We start from the raw sequence: 17983 nt of genomic DNA, 5'->3' as shown, positions 1-17983 counted from the left end.
CAGTGCTTACCATATGAGAGAAAAAATGACTTGCCTTGAATACATAAGCCATCGAATCCTTACGTTAAATTGACAAGGGCGGTCTGGAGCTGTGAGTAGGCGTGGGATTTGTCTCATATGGTTTAGGGGCCGACATATCTCTCCCTCAATGCCGTACCGGGAGGCAAGGTCGGTAGCAGAAAGCAGCGAAGGGCCAACTGCGTCCAAAAGCGATCGCACGGGCCGAAATCCCGGGATGACTCGTTTGGTACGACGCTCCAGCGCCGGATGTCTGGAGGTACTGCGTTTTTCTCTCTTGTTCAAACATTCCGTCAGCGCATGCGCAAATGTTCTGTGGCTCTCCGATACTTAGCCTACCAAAAAAATTCACATGCTGGTCTTTTACCAGCAATTGACATTTCAGTTCACGATTCTACAGGCATAAACGTAACGTAAGAACCGTGGGTGTCTGTTCTTCTCGAGACAGAAGTGAGAGATGGTCTCATGCAGACTAGGACGCCTAAAATGCTCTGTTGTAAACATGGCGGTTCACGAGTGAAGTTGTCTCTCTGGCCTTTCTGTGGACGAATTCCAGGACCTACCGATACAATTTGGGCACGTTCTGAAAGCTAAACACCTCACTCGATGCGGCATTTTGCTGGTAGGACTGGGTGGCCCGACACTTATGAAAACAAATATATCATTTATATAAAATGAGAATCGGGAGTCTTCCCTTGTCATGGAATGGCAGAATTACCCAGAATTCTTTTTGGGCATGAGCGAGGCAACTTGAGAAGCACGAGACTGGCCCTCATCGAATGGCTGAAGCGCGGCCAGAGAAAAAGATTTATAGCCAGATACTCAGGAGTAGGCCTGGAGTGTGCTTTTAACGTAGAGTTTGGATTTCTAAACAAGTTTTTATCATAGAAGATTTGCGAGAAAGTTGTGCTTTCATTTCGCTGTAATCCTCGCGTCAAAGAAACGGTATAATGTAAATAAGAGAATAACCAGATTTATATTTGCAGATCGCCTGTCCTCTTACTACTAAAGTCAAACTCTACATCTCTATGCGATAAGCGCATTCAGAATTTCCTCATATTACTTTATAAAAGTATGGTGTTTTTTTTCCGGAAAAAAACGAGGGTTTTTCTGCTTACATGAAAATTACGTTTTCTCTCCCGTCCTCTTCTTATGCATGATCTTCGCGGAAAGTACATTTTGTCCCTCAATAAACCTAGAACAACCAGTTATGGTCTTAGTTCTCTCTTCTTACGTATCGGCTAAGTTGCGGAATGCGATACCTGATTTTATCCGTATCTATGAGTTTACTGGTTTAAAAAGAGAATCCAGGGCCGCATTTTGTACAGCGGCTTTTCTTTTTAGTGAATTTATCTTTAAATATTATGTATTTAGTATGTATCTGTATATGCTATGTATTTTAGCTGTGAATGTTATGTCTCGAAGACATTAGCCCCTGTAGTTATCCTGAAATTCGAGATGAAATAAAGTTTATGCATGTACGTATGTTACTTTTGGCAGGGCGCGTGCGCAGACTTTGTAATCTGCGACTGCAGTGCTTACCATATGAGAGAAAAAATGACTTGCCTTGAATATATAAGCCATCGAATTCTTACGTTAAATTGACAAGGGCGGTCTGGAGCTGTGAGTAGGCGTGGGATTTGTCTCATATGGTTTAGGGGCCGACATATCTCTCCCTCAATGCCGTACCGGGAGGCAAGGTCGGTAGCAGAAAGCAGCGAAGGGCCAACTGCGTCCAAAAGCGATCGCACGGGCCGAAATCCCGGGATGACTCGTTTGGTACGACGCTCCAGCGCCGGATGTCTGGAGGTACTGCGTTTTTCTCTCTTGTTCAAACATTCCGTCAGCGCATGCGCAAATGTTCTGTGGCTCTCCGATACTTAGCCTACCAAAAAAATTCACATGCTGGTCTTTTACCAGCAATTGACATTTCAGTTCACGATTCTACAGGCATAAACGTAACGTAAGAACCGTGGGTGTCTGTTCTTCTCGAGACAGAAGTGAGAGATGGTTTCATGCAGACTAGGACGCCTAAAATGCTCTGTTGTAAACATGGCGGTTCACGAGTGAAGTTGTCTCTCTGGCCTTTCTGTGGACGAATTCCAGGACCTACCGATACAATTTGGGCACGTTCTGAAAGCTAAACACCTCACTCGATGCGGCATTTTGCTGGTAGGACTGGGTGGCCCGACACTTATGAAAAAAATATATCATTTATATAAAATGAGAATCGGGAGTCTTCCCTTGTCATGGAATGGCAGAATTACCCAGAATTCTTTTTGGGCATGAGCGAGGCAACTTGAGAAGCACGAGACTGGCCCTCATCGAATGGCTGAAGCGCGGCCAGAGAAAAAGATTTATAGCCAGATACTCAGGAGTAGGCCTGGAGTGTGCTTTTAACGTAGAGTTTGGATTTCTGAACAAGTTTTTATCATAGAAGATTTGCGAGAAAGTTGTGCTTTCATTTCGCTGTAATCCTCGCGTCAAAGAAACGGTGTAATGTAAATAAGAGAATAACCAGATTTATATTTGCAGATCGCCTGTCCTCTTACTACTAAAGTCAAACTCTACATCTCTATGCGATAAGCGCATTCAGAATTTCCTCATATTACTTTATAAAAGTATGGTGTTTTTTTTCTTGAAAAAAACAAGGGTTTTTCTGCTTACATGAAAATTACGTTTTCTCTCCCGTCCTCTTATTATGCATGATCTTCGCGGAAAGTACATTTTGTCCCTCAATAAACCTAGAACAACCAGTTATGGTCTTAGTTCTCTCTTCTTACGTATCGGCTAAGTTGCGGAATGCGATACCTGATTTTATCCGTATCTATGAGTTTACTGGTTTAAAAAGAGAATCCAGGGCCGCATTTTGTACAGCGGCTTTTCTTTTTAGTGAATTTATCTTTAAATATTATGTATTTAGTATGTATCTGTATATGCTATGTATTTTAGCTGTGAATGTAATGTCTCGAAGACATTAGCCCCTGTAGTTATCCTGAAATTCGAGATGAAATAAAGTTTATGCATGTATGTATGTTACTTTTGGCAGGGCGCGTGCGCAGACTTTGTAATCTGCGACTCCAGTGCTTACCATATGAGAGAAAAAATGACTTGCCTTGAATATATAAGCCATCGAATCCTTACGTTAAATTGACAAGGGCGGTCTGGAGCTGTGAGTAGGCGTGGGATTTGTCTCATATGGTTTAGGGGCCGACATATCTCTCCCTCAATGCCGTACCGGGAGGCAAGGTCGGTAGCAGAAAGCAGCGAAGGGCCAACTGCGTCCAAAAGCGATCGCACGGGCCGAAATCCCGGGATGACTCGTTTGGTACGACGCTCCAGCGCCGGATGTCTGGAGGTACTGCGTTTTTCTCTCTTGTTCAAACATTCCGTCAGCGCATGCGCAAATGTTCTGTGGCTCTCCGATACTTAGCCTACCAAAAAAATTAACATGCTGGTCTTTTACCAGCAATTGACATTTCAGTTCACGATTCTACAGGCATAAACGTAACGTAAGAACCGTGGGTGTCTGTTCTTCTCGAGACAGAAGTGAGAGATGGTCTCATGCAGACTAGGACGCCTAAAATGCTCTGTTGTAAACATGGCGGTTCACGAGTGAAGTTGTCTCTCTGGCCTTTCTGTGGACGAATTCCAGGACCTACCGATACAATTTGGGCACGTTCTGAAAGCTAAACACCTCACTCGATGCGGCATTTTGCTGGTAGGACTGGGTGGCCCGACACTTATGAAAACAAATATATCATTTATATAAAATGAGAATCGGGAGTCTTCCCTTGTCATGGAATGGCAGAATTACCCAGAATTCTTTTTGGGCATGAGCGAGGCAACTTGAGAAGCACGAGACTGGCCCTCATCGAATGGCTGAAGCGCGGCCAGAGAAAAAGATTTATAGCCAGATACTCAGGAGTAGGCCTGGAGTGTGCTTTTAACGTAGAGTTTGGATTTCTGAACAAGTTTTTATCATAGAAGATTTGCGAGAAAGTTGTGCTTTCATTTCGCTGTAATCCTCGCGTCAAAGAAACGGTGTAATGTAAATAAGAGAAAAACCAGATTTATATTTGCAGATCGCCTGTCCTCTTACTACTAAAGTCAAACTCTACATCTCTATGCAATAAGCGCATTCATAATTTCCTCATATTACTTTATAAAAGTATGGTGTTTTTTTTCCGGAAAAAAACGAGGGTTTTTCTGCTTACATGAAAATTACGTTTTCTCTCCCGTCCTCTTCTTATGCATGATCTTCGCGGAAAGTACATTTTGTCCCTCAATAAACCTAGAACAACCAGTTATGGTCTTAGTTCTCTCTTCTTACGTATCGGCTAAGTTGCGGAATGCGATACCTGATTTTATCCGTATCTATGAGTTTACTGGTTTAAAAAGAGAATCCAGGGCCGCATTTTGTACAGCGGCTTTTCTTTTTAGTGAATTTATCTTTAAATATTATGTATTTAGTATGTATCTGTATATGCTATGTATTTTAGCTGCGAATGTAATGTCTCGAAGACATTAGCCCCTGTAGTTATCCTGAAATTCGAGATGAAATAAAGTTTATGCATGTATGTATGTTACTTTTGGCAGGGCGCGTGCGCAGACTTTGTAATCTGCGACTCCAGTGCTTACCATATGAGAGAAAAAATAACTTGCCTTGAATATATAAGCCATCGAATTCTTACGTTAAATTGACAAGGGCGGTTTGGAGCTGTGAGTAGGCGTGGGATTTGTCTCATATGGTTTAGGGGCCGACATATCTCTCCCTCAATGCCGTACCGGGAGGCAAGGTCGGTAGCAGAAAGCAGCGAAGGGCCAACTGCGTCCAAAAGCGATCGCACGGGCCGAAATCCCGGGATGACTCGTTTGGTACGACGCTCCAGCGCCGGATGTCTGGAGGTACTGCGTTTTTCTCTCTTGTTCAAACATTCCGTCAGCGCATGCGCAAATGTTCTGTGGCTCTCCGATACTTAGCCTACCAAAAAAATTCACATGCTGGTCTTTTACCAGCAATTGACATTTCAGTTCACGATTCTACAGGCATAAACGTAACGTAAGAACCGTGCGTGTCTGTTCTTCTCGAGACAGAAGTGAGAGATGGTCTCATGCAGACTAGGACGCCTAAAATGCTCTGTTGTAAACATGGCGGTTCACGAGTGAAGTTGTCTCTCTGGCCTTTCTGTGGACGAATTCCAGGACCTACCGATACAATTTGGGCACGTTCTGAAAGCTAAACACCTCACTCGATGCGGCATTTTGCTGGTAGGACTGGGTGGCCCGACACTTATGAAAACAAATATATCATTTATATAAAATGAGAATCGGGAGTCTTCCCTTGTCATGGAATGGCAGAATTACCCAGAATTCTTTTTGGGCATGAGCGAGGCAACTTGAGAAGCACGAGACTGGCCCTCATCGAATGGCTGAAGCGCGGCCAGAGAAAAAGATTTATAGCCAGATACTCAGGAGTAGGCCTGGAGTGTGCTTTTAACGTAGAGTTTGGATTTCTAAACAAGTTTTTATCATAGAAGATTTGCGAGAAAGTTGTGCTTTCATTTCGCTGTAATCCTCGCGTCAAAGAAACGGTGTAATGTAAATAAGAGAATAACCAGATTTATATTTGCAGATCGCCTGTCCTCTTACTACTAAAGTCAAACTCTACATCTCTATGCGATAAGCGCATTCAGAATTTCCTCATATTACTTTATAAAAGTATGGTGTTTTTTTTCCGGAAAAAAACGAGGGTTTTTCTGCTTACATGAAAATTACGTTTTCTCTCCCGTCCTCTTCTTATGCATGATCTTCGCGGAAAGTACATTTTGTCCCTCAATAAACCTAGAACAACCAGTTATGGTCTTAGTTCTCTCTTCTTACGTATCGGCTAAGTTGCGGAATGCGATACCTGATTTTATCCGTATCTATGAGTTTACTGGTTTAAAAAGAGAATCCAGGGCCGCATTTTGTACAGCGGCTTTTCTTTTTAGTGAATTTATCTTTAAATATTATGTATTTAGTATGTATCTGTATATGCTATGTATTTTAGCTGTGAATGTTATGTCTCGAAGACATTAGCCCCTGTAGTTATCCTGAAATTCGAGATGAAATAAAGTTTATGCATGTACGTATGTTACTTTTGGCAGGGCGCGTGCGCAGACTTTGTAATCTGCGACTGCAGTGCTTACCATATGAGAGAAAAAATGACTTGCCTTGAATATATAAGCCATCGAATCCTTACGTTAAATTGACAAGGGCGGTCTGGAGCTGTGAGTAGGCGTGGGATTTGTCTCATATGGTTTAGGGGCCGACATATCTCTCCCTCAATGCCGTACCGGGAGGCAAGGTCGGTAGCAGAAAGCAGCGAAGGGCCAACTGCGTCCAAAAGCGATCGCACGGGCCGAAATCCCGGGATGACTCGTTTGGTACGACGCTCCAGCGCCGGATGTCTGGAGGTACTGCGTTTTTCTCTCTTGTTCAAACATTCCGTCAGCGCATGCGCAAATGTTCTGTGGCTCTCCGATACTTAGCCTACCAAAAAAATTCACATGCTGGTCTTTTACCAGCAATTGACATTTCAGTTCACGATTCTACAGGCATAAACGTAACGTAAGAACCGTGGGTGTCTGTTCTTCTCGAGACAGAAGTGAGAGATGGTCTCATGCAGACTAGGACGCCTAAAATGCTCTGTTGTAAACATGGCGGTTCACGAGTGAAGTTGTCTCTCTGGCCTTTCTGTGGACGAATTCCAGGACCTACCGATACAATTTGGGCACGTTCTGAAAGCTAAACACCTCACTCGATGCGGCATTTTGCTGGTAGGACTGGGTGGCCCGACACTTATGAAAAAAATATATCATTTATATAAAATGAGAATCGGGAGTCTTCCCTTGTCATGGAATGGCAGAATTACCCAGAATTCTTTTTGGGCATGAGCGAGGCAACTTGAGAAGCACGAGACTGGCCCTCATCGAATGGCTGAAGCGCGGCCAGAGAAAAAGATTTATAGCCAGATACTCAGGAGTAGGCCTGGAGTGTGCTTTTAACGTAGAGTTTGGATTTCTGAACAAGTTTTTATCATAGAAGATTTGCGAGAAAGTTGTGCTTTCATTTCGCTGTAATCCTCGCGTCAAAGAAACGGTGTAATGTAAATAAGAGAATAACCAGATTTATATTTGCAGATCGCCTGTCCTCTTACTACTAAAGTCAAACTCTACATCTCTATGCAATAAGCGCATTCAGAATTTCCTCATATTACTTTATAAAAGTATGGTGTTTTTTTTCCGGAAAAAAACGAGGGTTTTTCTGCTTACATGAAAATTACGTTTTCTCTCCCGTCCTCTTCTTATGCATGATCTTCGCGGAAAGTACATTTTGTCCCTCAATAAACCTAGAACAACCAGTTATGGTCTTAGTTCTCTCTTCTTACGTATCAGCTAAATTGCGGAATGCGATACCTGATTTTATCCGTATCTATGAGTTTACTGGTTTAAAAAGAGAATCCAGGGCCGCATTTTGTACAGCGGCTTTTCTTTTTAGTGAATTTATCTTTAAATATTATGTATTTAGTATGTATCTGTATATGCTATGTATTTTAGCTGTGAATGTAATGTCTCGAAGACATTAGCCCCTGTAGTTATCCTGAAATTCGAGATGAAATAAAGTTTATGCATGTACGTATGTTACTTTTGGCAGGGCGCGTGCGCAGACTTTGTAATCTGCGACTGCAGTGCTTACCATATGAGAGAAAAAATGACTTGCCTTGAATATATAAGCCATCGAATCCTTACGTTAAATTGACAAGGGCGGTCTGGAGCTGTGAGTAGGCGTGGGATTTGTCTCATATGGTTTAGGGGCCGACATATCTCTCCCTCAATGCCGTACCGGGAGGCAAGGTCGGTAGCAGAAAGCAGCGAAGGGCCAACTGCGTCCAAAAGCGATCGCACGGGCCGAAATCCCGGGATGACTCGTTTGGTACGACGCTCCAGCGCCGGATGTCTGGAGGTACTGCGTTTTTCTCTCTTGTTCAAACATTCCGTCAGCGCATGCGCAAATGTTCTGTGGCTCTCCGATACTTAGCCTACCAAAAAAATTCACATGCTGGTCTTTTACCAGCAATTGACATTTCAGTTCACGATTCTACAGGCATAAACGTAACGTAAGAACCGTGGGTGTCTGTTCTTCTCGAGACAGAAGTGAGATATGGTCTCATGCAGACTAGGACGCCTAAAATGCTCTGTTGTAAACATGGCGGTTCACGAGTGAAGTTGTCTCTCTGGCCTTTCTGTGGACGAATTCCAGGACCTACCGATACAATTTGGGCACGTTCTGAAAGCTAAACACCTCACTCGATGCGGCATTTTGCTGGTAGGACTGGGTGGCCCGACACTTATGAAAACAAATATATCATTTATATAAAATGAGAATCGGGAGTCTTCCCTTGTCATGGAATGGCAGAATTACCCAGAATTCTTTTTGGGCATGAGCGAGGCAACTTGAGAAGCACGAGACTGGCCCTCATCGAATGGCTGAAGCGCGGCCAGAGAAAAAGATTTATAGCCAGATACTCAGGAGTAGGCCTGGAGTGTGCTTTTAACGTAGAGTTTGGATTTCTGAACAAGTTTTTATCATAGAAGATTTGCAAGAAAGTTGTGCTTTCATTTCGCTGTAATCCTCGCGTCAAAGAAACGGTGTAATGTAAATAAGAGAATAACCAGATTTATATTTGCAGATCGCCTGTCCTCTTACTACTAAAGTCAAACTCTACATCTCTATGCGATAAGCGCATTCAGAATTTCCTCATATTACTTTATAAAAGTATGGTGTTTTTTTTCCGGAAAAAAACGAGGGTTTTTCTGCTTACATGAAAATTACGTTTTCTCTCCCGTCCTCTTCTTATGCATGATCTTCGCGGAAAGTACATTTTGTCCCTCAATAAACCTAGAACAACCAGTTATGGTCTTAGTTCTCTCTTCTTACGTATCGGCTAAGTTGCGGAATGCGATACCTGATTTTATCCGTATCTATGAGTTTACTGGTTTAAAAAGAGAATCCAGGGCCGCATTTTGTACAGCGGCTTTTCTTTTTAGTGAATTTATCTTTAAATATTATGTATTTAGTATGTATCTGTATATGCTATGTATTTTAGCTGTGAATGTAATGTCTCGAAGACATTAGCCCCTGTAGTTATCCTGAAATTCGAGATGAAATAAAGTTTATGCATGTACGTATGTTACTTTTGGCAGGGCGCGTGCGCAGACTTTGTAATCTGCGACTGCAGTGCTTACCATATGAGAGAAAAAATGACTTGCCTTGAATATATAAGCCATCGAATCCTTACGTTAAATTGACAAGGGCGGTCTGGAGCTGTGAGTAGGCGTGGGATTTGTCTCATATGGTTTAGGGGCCGACATATCTCTCCCTCAATGCCGTACCGGGAGGCAAGGTCGGTAGCAGAAAGCAGCGAAGGGCCAACTGCGTCCAAAAGCGATCGCACGGGCCGAAATCCCGGGATGACTCGTTTGGTACGACGCTCCAGCGCCGGATGTCTGGAGGTACTGCGTTTTTCTCTCTTGTTCAAACATTCCGTCAGCGCATGCGCAAATGTTCTGTGGCTCTCCGATACTTAGCCTACCAAAAAAATTCACATGCTGGTCTTTTACCAGCAATTGACATTTCAGTTCACGATTCTACAGGCATAAACGTAACGTAAGAACCGTGGGTGTCTGTTCTTCTCGAGACAGAAGTGAGAGATGGTTTCATGCAGACTAGGACGCCTAAAATGCTCTGTTGTAAACATGGCGGTTCACGAGTGAAGTTGTCTCTCTGGCCTTTCTGTGGACGAATTCCAGGACCTACCGATACAATTTGGGCACGTTCTGAAAGCTAAACACCTCACTCGATGCGGCATTTTGCTGGTAGGACTGGGTGGCCCGACACTTATGAAAAAAAATATATCATTTATATAAAATGAGAATCGGGAGTCTTCCCTTGTCATGGAATGGCAGAATTACCCAGAATTCTTTTTGGGCATGAGCGAGGCAACTTGAGAAGCACGAGACTGGCCCTCATCGAATGGCTGAAGCGCGGCCAGAGGAAAAGATTTATAGCCAGATACTCAGGAGTAGGCCTGGAGTGTGCTTCTAACGTAGAGTTTGGATTTCTGAACAAGTTTTTATCATAGAAGATTTGCGAGAAAGTTGTGCTTTCATTTCGCTGTAATCCTCGCGTCAAAGAAACGGTGTAATGTAAATAAGAGAATAACCAGATTTATATTTGCAGATCGCCTGTCCTCTTACTACTAAAGTCAAACTCTACATCTCTATGCGATAAGCGCATTCAGAATTTCCTCATATTACTTTATAAAAGTATGGTGTTTTTTTTCCGGAAAAAAACGAGGGTTTTTCTGCTTACATGAAAATTACGTTTTCTCTCCCGTCCTCTTCTTATGCATGATCTTCGCGGAAAGTACATTTTGTCCCTCAATAAACCTAGAACAACCAGTTATGGTCTTAGTTCTCTCTTCTTACGTATCGGCTAAGTTGCGGAATGCGATACCTGATTTTATCCGTATCTATGAGTTTACTGGTTTAAAAAGAGAATCCAGGGCCGCATTTTGTACAGCGGCTTTTCTTTTTAGTGAATTTATCTTTAAATATTATGTATTTAGTATGTATCTGTATATGCTATGTATTTTAGCTGTGAATGTTATGTCTCGAAGACATTAGCCCCTGTAGTTATCCTGAAATTCGAGATGAAATAAAGTTTATGCATGTACGTATGTTACTTTTGGCAGGGCGCGTGCGCAGACTTTGTAATCTGCGACTGCAGTGCTTACCATATGAGAGAAAAAATGACTTGCCTTGAATATATAAGCCATCGAATCCTTACGTTAAATTGACAAGGGCGGTCTGGAGCTGTGAGTAGGCGTGGGATTTGTCTCATATGGTTTAGGGGCCGACATATCTCTCCCTCAATGCCGTACCGGGAGGCAAGGTCGGTAGCAGAAAGCAGCGAAGGGCCAACTGCGTCCAAAAGCGATCGCACGGGCCGAAATCCCGGGATGACTCGTTTGGTACGACGCTCCAGCGCCGGATGTCTGGAGGTACTGCGTTTTTCTCTCTTGTTCAAACATTCCGTCAGCGCATGCGCAAATGTTCTGTGGCTCTCCGATACTTAGCCTACCAAAAAAATTCACATGCTGGTCTTTTACCAGCAATTGACATTTCAGTTCACGATTCTACAGGCATAAACGTAACGTAAGAACCGTGGGTGTCTGTTCTTCTCGAGACAGAAGTGAGAGATGGTCTTATGCAGACTAGGACGCCTAAAATGCTCTGTTGTAAACATGGCGGTTCACGAGTGAAGTTGTCTCTCTGGCCTTTCTGTGGACGAATTCCAGGACCTACCGATACAATTTGGGCACGTTCTGAAAGCTAAACACCTCACTCGATGCGGCATTTTGCTGGTAGGACTGGGTGGCCCGACACTTATGAAAACAAATATATCATTTATATAAAATGAGAATCGGGAGTCTTCCCTTGTCATGGAATGGCAGAATTACCCAGAATTCTTTTTGGGCATGAGCGAGGCAACTTGAGAAGCACGAGACTGGCCCTCATCGAATGGCTGAAGCGCGGCCAGAGAAAAAGATTTATAGCCAGATACTCAGGAGTAGGCCTGGAGTGTGCTTTTAACGTAGAGTTTGGATTTCTAAACAAGTTTTTATCATAGAAGATTTGCGAGAAAGTTGTGCTTTCATTTCGCTGTAATCCTCGCGTCAAAGAAACGGTGTAATGTAAATAAGAGAATAACCAGATTTATATTTGCAGATCGCCTGTCCTCTTACTACTAAAGTCAAACTCTACATCTCTATGCAATAAGCTCATTCACACTTTCCTCATATTACTTTATAAAAGTATGGTGTTTTTTTTCCGGAAAAAAACGAGGGTTTTTCTGCTTACATGAAAATTACGTTTTCTCTCCCGTCCTCTTCTTATGCATGATCTTCGCGGAAAGTACATTTTGTCCCTCAATAAACCTAGAACAACCAGTTATGGTCTTAGTTCTCTCTTCTTACGTATCGGCGAAGTTGCGGAATGTGCTACCTGATTTTATCCGTATCTATGAGTTTACTGGTTTAAAAAAGAGAATCCAGGGCCGCATTTTGTACAGCGGCTTTTCTTTTTAGTGAATTTATCTTTAAATATTATGTATTTAGTATGTATCTGTATATGCTATGTATTTTAGCTGTGAATGTTATGTCTCGAAGACATTAGCCCCTGTAGTTATCCTGAAATTCGAGATGAAATAAAGTTTATGCATGTACGTATGTTACTTTTGGCAGGGCGCGTGCGCAGACTTTGTAATCTGCGACTGCAGTGCTTACCATATGAGAGAAAAAATGACTTGCCTTGAATATATAAGCCATCGAATCCTTACGTTAAATTGACAAGGGCGGTCTGGAGCTGTGAGTAGGCGTGGGATTTGTCTCATATGGTTTAGGGGCCGACATATCTCTCCCTCAATGCCGTACCGGGAGGCAAGGTCGGTAGCAGAAAGCAGCGAAGGGCCAACTGCGTCCAAAAGCGATCGCACGGGCCGAAATCCCGGGATGACTCGTTTGGTACGACGCTCCAGCGCCGGATGTCTGGAGGTACTGCGTTTTTCTCTCTTGTTCAAACATTCCGTCAGCGCATGCGCAAATGTTCTGTGGCTCTCCGATACTTAGCCTACCAAAAAAATTCACATGCTGGTCTTTTACCAGCAATTGACATTTCAGTTCACGATTCTACAGGCATAAACGTAACGTAAGAACCGTGCGTGTCTGTTCTTCTCGAGACAGAAGTGAGAGATGGTCTCATGCAGACTAGGACGCCTAAAATGCTCTGTTGTAAACATGGCGGTTCACGAGTGAAGTTGTCTCTCTGGCCTTTCTGTGGACGAATTCCAGGACCTACCGATACAATTTGGGCACGTTCTGAAAGCTAAACACCTCACTCGATGCGGCATTTTGCTGGTAGGACTGGGTGGCCCGACACTTATGAAAACAAATATATCATTTATATAAAATGAGAATCGGGAGTCTTCCCTTGTCATGGAATGGCAGAATTACCCAGAATTCTTTTTGGGCATGAGCGAGGCAACTTGAGAAGCACGAGACTGGCCCTCATCGAATGGCTGAAGCGCGGCCAGAGAAAAAGATTTATAGCCAGATACTCAGGAGTAGGCCTGGAGTGTGCTTTTAACGTAGAGTTTGGATTTCTAAACAAGTTTTTATCATAGAAGATTTGCGAGAAAGTTGTGCTTTCATTTCGCTGTAATCCTCGCGTCAAAGAAACGGTGTAATGTAAATAAGAGAATAACCAGATTTATATTTGCAGATCGCCTGTCCTCTTACTACTAAAGTCAAACTCTACATCTCTATGCAATAAGCGCATTCAGAATTTCCTCATATTACTTTATAAAAGTATGGTGTTTTTTTTCCGGAAAAAAACGAGGGTTTTTCTGCTTACATGAAAATTACGTTTTCTCTCCCGTCCTCTTCTTATGCATGATCTTCGCGGAAAGTACATTTTGTCCCTCAATAAACCTAGAACAACCAGTTATGGTCTTAGTTCTCTCTTCTTACGTATCGGCTAAGTTGCGGAATGCGATACCTGATTTTATCCGTATCTATGAGTTTACTGGTTTAAAAAGAGAATCCAGGGCCGCATTTTGTACAGCGGCTTTTCTTTTTAGTGAATTTATCTTTAAATATTATGTATTTAGTATGTATCTGTATATGCTATGTATTTTAGCTGTGAATGTTATGTCTCGAAGACATTAGCCCCTGTAGTTATCCTGAAATTCGAGATGAAATAAAGTTTATGCATGTACGTATGTTACTTTTGGCAGGGCGCGTGCGCAGACTTTGTAATCTGCGACTGCAGTGCTTACCATATGAGAGAAAAAATGACTTGCCTTGAATATATAAGCCATCGAATCCTTACGTTAAATTGACAAGGGCGGTCTGGAGCTGTGAGTAGGCGTGGGATTTGTCTCATATGGTTTAGGGGCCGACATATCTCTCCCTCAATGCCGTACCGGGAGGCAAGGTCGGTAGCAGAAAGCAGCGAAGGGCCAACTGCGTCCAAAAGCGATCGCACGAGCCGAAATCCCGGAATGAATCGTTTGGTACGACGCTCCAGCGCCGGATGTCTGGAGGTACTGCGTTTTTCTCTCTTGTTCAAACATTCCGTCAGCGCATGCGCAAATGTTCTGTGGCTCTCCGATACTTAGCCTACCAAAAAAATTAACATGCTGGTCTTTTACCAGCAATTGACATTTCAGTTCACGATTCTACAGGCATAAACGTAACGTAAGAACCGTGGGTGTCTGTTCTTCTCGAGACAGAAGTGAGAGATGGTCTTATGCAGACTAGGACGCCTAAAATGCTCTGTTGTAAACATGGCGGTTCACGAGTGAAGTTGTCTCTCTGGCCTTTCTGTGGACGAATTCCAGGACCTACCGATACAATTTGGGCACGTTCTGAAAGCTAAACACCTCACTCGATGCGGCATTTTGCTGGTAGGACTGGGTGGCCCGACACTTATGAAAAAAATATATCATTTATATAAAATGAGAATCGGGAGTCTTCCCTTGTCATGGAATGGCAGAATTACCCAGAATTCTTTTTGGGCATGAGCGAGGCAACTTGAGAAGCACGAGACTGGCCCTCATCGAATGGCTGAAGCGCGGCCAGAGAAAAAGATTTATAGCCAGATACTCAGGAGTAGGCCTGGAGTGTGCTTTTAACGTAGAGTTTGGATTTCTGAACAAGTTTTTATCATAGAAGATTTGCGAGAAAGTTGTGCTTTCATTTCGCTGTAATCCTCGCGTCAAAGAAACGGTGTAATGTAAATAAGAGAATAACCAGATTTATATTTGCAGATCGCCTGTCCTCTTACTACTAAAGTCAAACTCTACATCTCTATGCGATAAGCGCATTCAGAATTTCCTCATATTACTTTATAAAAGTATGGTGTTTTTTTCTGGAAAAAACAAGGGTTTTTCTGCTTACATGAAAATCACGTTTTCTCTCCCGTCCTCTTCTTATGCATGATCTTCGCGGAAAGTACATTTTGTCCCTCAGTAAACCTAGAACAACCAGTTATGGTCTTAGTTCTCTCTTCTTACGTATCGGCTAAGTTGCGGAATGCGATACCTGATTTTATCCGTATCTATGAGTTTACTGGTTTAAAAAGAGAATCCAGGGCCGCATTTTGTACAGCGGCTTTTCTTTTTAGTGAATTTATCTTTAAATATTATGTATTTAGTATGTATCTGTATATGCTATGTATTTTAGCTGTGAATGTAATGTCTCGAAGACATTAGCCCCTGTAGTTATCCTGAAATTCGAGATGAAATAAAGTTTATGCATGTACGTATGTTACTTTTGGCAGGGCGCGTGCGCAGACTTTGTAATCTGCGACTGCAGTGCTTACCATATGAGAGAAAAAATGACTTGCCTTGAATATATAAGCCATCGAATCCTTACGTTAAATTGACAAGGGCGGTCTGGAGCTGTGAGTAGGCGTGGGATTTGTCTCATATGGTTTAGGGGCCGACATATCTCTCCCTCAATGCCGTACCGGGAGGCAAGGTCGGTAGCAGAAAGCAGCGAAGGGCCAACTGCGTCCAAAAGCGATCGCACGGGCCGAAATCCCGGGATGACTCGTTTGGTACGACGCTCCAGCGCCGGATGTCTGGAGGTACTGCGTTTTTCTCTCTTGTTCAAACATTCCGTCAGCGCATGCGCAAATGTTCTGTGGCTCTCCGATACTTAGCCTACCAAAAAAATTCACATGCTGGTCTTTTACCAGCAATTGACATTTCAGTTCACGATTCTACAGGCATAAACGTAACGTAAGAACCGTGGGTGTCTGTTCTTCTCGAGACAGAAGTGAGAGATGGTCTCATGCAGACTAGGACGCCTAAAATGCTCTGTTGTAAACATGGCGGTTCACGAGTGAAGTTGTCTCTCTGGCCTTTCTGTGGACGAATTCCAGGACCTACCGATACAATTTGGGCACGTTCTGAAAGCTAAACACCTCACTCGATGCGGCATTTTGCTGGTAGGACTGGGTGGCCCGACACTTATGAAAAAAATATATCATTTATATAAAATGAGAATCGGGAGTCTTCCCTTGTCATGGAATGGCAGAATTACCCAGAATTCTTTTTGGGCATGAGCGAGGCAACTTGAGAAGCACGAGACTGGCCCTCATCGAATGGCTGAAGCGCGGCCAGAGAAAAAGATTTATAGCCAGATACTCAGGAGTAGGCCTGGAGTGTGCTTTTAACGTAGAGTTTGGATTTCTAAACAAGTTTTTATCATAGAAGATTTGCGAGAAAGTTGTGCTTTCATTTCGCTGTAATCCTCGCGTCAAAGAAACGGTGTAATGTAAATAAGAGAATAACCAGATTTATATTTGCAGATCGCCTGTCCTCTTACTACTAAAGTCAAACTCTACATCTCTATGCAATAAGCGCATTCAAAATTTCCTCATATTACTTTATAAAAGTATGGTGTTTTTTTTCCGGAAAAAAACGAGGGTTTTTCTGCTTACATGAAAATTACGTTTTCTCTCCCGTCCTCTTCTTATGCATGATCTTCGCGGAAAGTACATTTTGTCCCTCAATAAACCTAGAACAACCAGTTATGGTCTTAGTTCTCTCTTCTTACGTATCGGCTAAATTGCGGAATGCGATACCTGATTTTATCCGTACCCCCTATGAGTTTACTGGTTTAAAAAGAGAATCCAGGGCCGCATTTTGTACAGCGGCTTTTCTTTTTAATGAATTTATCTTTAAATATTATGTATTTAGTATGTATCTGTATATGCTATGTATTTTAGCTGTGAATGTTATGTCTCGAAGACATTAGCCCCTGTAGTTATCCTGAAATTCGAGATGAAATAAAGTTTATGCATGTATGTATGTTACTTTTGGCAGGGCGCGTGCGCAGACTTTGTAATCTGCGACTCCAGTGCTTACCATATGAGAGAAAAAATAACTTGCCTTAAATATATAAGCCATCGAATCCTTACGTTAAATTGACAAGGGCGGTCTGGAGCTGTGAGTAGGCGTGGGATTTGTCTCATATGGTTTAGGGGCCGACATATCTCTCCCTCAATGCCGTACCGGGAGGCAAGGTCGGTAGCAGAAAGCAGCGAAGGGCCAACTGCGTCCAAAAGCGATCGCACGGGCCGAAATCCCGGGATGACTCGTTTGGTACGACGCTCCAGCGCCGGATGTCTGGAGGTACTGCGTTTTTCTCTCTTGTTCAAACATTCCGTCAGCGCATGCGCAAATGTTCTGTGGCTCTCCGATACTTAGCCTACCAAAAAAATTCACATGCTGGTCTTTTACCAGCAATTGACATTTCAGTTCACGATTCTACAGGCATAAACGTAACGTAAGAACCGTGGGTGTCTGTTCTTCTCGAGACAGAAGTGAGAGATGGTCTCATGCAGACTAGGACGCCTAAAATGCTCTGTTGTAAACATGGCGGTTCACGAGTGAAGTTGTCTCTCTGGCCTTTCTGTGGACGAATTCCAGGACCTACCGATACAATTTGGGCACGTTCTGAAAGCTAAACACCTCACTCGATGCGGCATTTTGCTGGTAGGACTGGGTGGCCCGACACTTATGAAAACAAATATATCATTTATATAAAATGAGAATCGGGAGTCTTCCCTTGTCATGGAATGGCAGAATTACCCAGAATTCTTTTTGGGCATGAGCGAGGCAACTTGAGAAGCACGAGACTGGCCCTCATCGAATGGCTGAAGCGCAGCCAGAGGAAAAGATTTATAGCCAGATACTCAGGAGTAGGCCTGGAGTGTGCTTTTAACGTAGAGTTTGAATTTCTAAACAAGTTTTTATCATAGAAGATTTGCGAGAAAGTTGTGCTTTCATT

Source organism: Montipora capricornis, chromosome 9 (assembly GCF_036669925.1).
Source record: "Montipora capricornis isolate CH-2021 chromosome 9, ASM3666992v2, whole genome shotgun sequence".
Lineage (NCBI taxonomy): Eukaryota > Metazoa > Cnidaria > Anthozoa > Scleractinia > Acroporidae > Montipora > Montipora capricornis.
The sequence above is the reverse complement of the archived record's forward strand: the minus strand, read 5'-3'. Positions refer to the sequence as shown.